Genomic DNA, 2,728 nt, shown 5'->3' with positions numbered 1-2,728 from the left:
ATCCACTCATGTAGTATTACATTTAACTACTGCCTACTCAGATTTGAAATTACCTAGGTTCCCGGCAATGTCAATACTCATCACATAAACAGCTCATATAATAGGCTAATCATTATATCACAGCACTGAAATAAGAACGGGTTATCATGGCCAAGTTCCATTTATGTGATAGTAAGATAGTGATAGTTTATCTCTGCCAATGTCATGCTCTTTAACCCAGTCAAGGCTGAGACTCAGAAGAATGTGAACATCCCACTCTTCATTCTAACCAAGAAAAATCTGAGAAAGCAAGGTAATTATTGTTTATGCATATTGTCTTCATTCACTGATTACTGGGAACTTCCTCGAAACACTTTCTTTGCCGTGCAGATTGGAGTTATTTTGTCCCTCTCAAGCCTGTGTACCTACTCAACACACAACATAACTCGGTTCAGTAAACCTTTAAGTTTCATTATCATCAAAGTTTATACAGTATCATAATCATAAATGAAATTAACCATGAAGCTTCGTGCTAAAGTTACTGCCATCATGCAAAACTGCAATGTGCTCACCGTTTTGTGAAGTGACAAAACCTGCAGTGCCTATATGAATAAGTCAAAAGAAATAATTCGTTGAAATGTTTGATGGTTCATTAGGTTTTGCTTGGTGCAGTGACAACATATTGGGCAAATTGGGCAGGAGAAAGTGGATTGGGAAAATAAGTTGTGGACGGGATACATGCTAAAGTGGACATTCATAGGTATAATTTCATCATAGTTATTCTCTTTTCTCCCACTCAAGCAGAGAGAGAGAGAGAGAGAGAGAGAGAGAGACTATATATATATATATATATATATATATATATATATATATATATATATATATATATATATATATATATATATATATATATATATATATATATATATATATATATATATATATATATATATATATATATATATATATATATATATATATATATATATATATATATATATATATATATATATATATATATATATATATATATATATATATATATATATATATATATATATATATATATATATATATATATATATATATATATATATATATATATATATATATATGTATGTTGATGGTAGGTTTTTCTGAGTAGATTATGTACTGCTTCCGTCATCTTGAGTCTTCTTTTGTCGTTTTCTTTAACTAGGATGGTGGTGTTGCTTTCCATGTGATGTCGCTTCAGGATGATGCCGTGTTCATTCATATAGTGTCGTCTTATAGCGCCGTCTTGTAGGTGTGCTGTAATTCTCTTTGATAGGGTTGTAGATGTGAAGCCAATGTACTCGAGTTTAGGTGACTGCAGTCACCAACAGTGCATGTGTGTTGGTACACGACGTTCACTTCTTGCAGGGAGTTTGTCGGAGGAAGACAGCTATTCTTCATGATGAGGCTTGCGGTTTTTCTGGTCTTGTAGTAAATGATGACTTGGAGTTTAGTGTCTGTGTTGATGGGCGAGACGTTGTTGTGAATGATCTTCTTTACGGCTTTCTCGTCTTCTTTGTATGCTGAAGACATCGTGTTCTTGTAGTAGAGAGTGATGCACGATGTTTGTTGCTCGGGCGGATTCTCGCGGATGTAGTTGTCCATGCGGCGACGTATGACTTCGTCTATTTCTTGCTGCGGATAGCCGTTGTTGCAGAGAAGCTGGGAGATTCATTTTAATTCAGCGTGGACTGCATTCCATGAGGATGAGTGCGTGAGAGCCCTCCTGACAAAGGCGTTGATGACGCTGTGTCTATATTTTTCTGGGCAGTCGCTTTTTCCGTTTAGGCAGAAGCCGAGATTCGTAGATTTAACGTAGACTGACGTGGAGAAGCAGGAGCTTGAACGGTGCACCATGACGTCGAGGAAGGGGAGCTTGTTTTCTTCTAATTCGTGTGTGTAGTTGAGGCAGGAGTGTTTCTTGAAATTCTCGATCAGGTGCAGTACTTCCTCTTCAGTGTTGGCGTTGATGAAGATGTCATCGATGTGTCGTGCGTAGACTGTTGGTTTTATGTCCGGGTTTTCCGCGAAAACCTTTTCCTCGACGGCCCCATGTAAAATTGGCAAAGAGGACACCGAGAGGAGACCCCATGGCGACGCCGTCGCATTGTACATACATCTTGCCATCTGGTCCGTAAAAGGCAGCTTCCTTGGTGCAGGTGCGTAGCAATGTCCGTAGAGTTTCTTCAGAGATGGTGAGTTTCTTGCCGTCTGTGTGGTAAACTTCCTTGCAGATGATTTCTATGGTATCGTCTATTGGGACGTTGGTAAAAAGTGATTCAACATCCATCGATGCCATGATGCTGGAGGGGCGCGCCGTTTTTAAGATGTCGAGAAACTCAACAGTTGATTTGAGGCTGAATGAAGCTGGTGCGAAGGGTGTGAGGAGTTCATTAAGCCTTTTGGCTAGTTTGTACGTGACGGCTGGCGTTTGGCTGATGATTGGTCGTAGTGGGTTGCTGCGTTTGTGGATCTTGACGTTGCCATATGCGTAACCGAGCTTGTGGTCACCTTCGATAAGGGGGAGTTTCGTGTCGCAGGTGCTGTTGTTGTGCCGTATTAAACGATTGAGCTTGGTTTTATGGCTTGAGTTGGGTTTCTTGTTATGCTCTTGAATTTTGCAGGATATATATATATATATATATATATATATATATATATATATATATATATATATATATATATATATATATATATATATATATATATATATATA

This window comes from Portunus trituberculatus, chromosome 16 (assembly GCF_017591435.1).
Source record: "Portunus trituberculatus isolate SZX2019 chromosome 16, ASM1759143v1, whole genome shotgun sequence".
NCBI lineage: Eukaryota > Metazoa > Arthropoda > Malacostraca > Decapoda > Portunidae > Portunus > Portunus trituberculatus.
The sequence above is the reverse complement of the archived record's forward strand: the minus strand, read 5'-3'. Positions refer to the sequence as shown.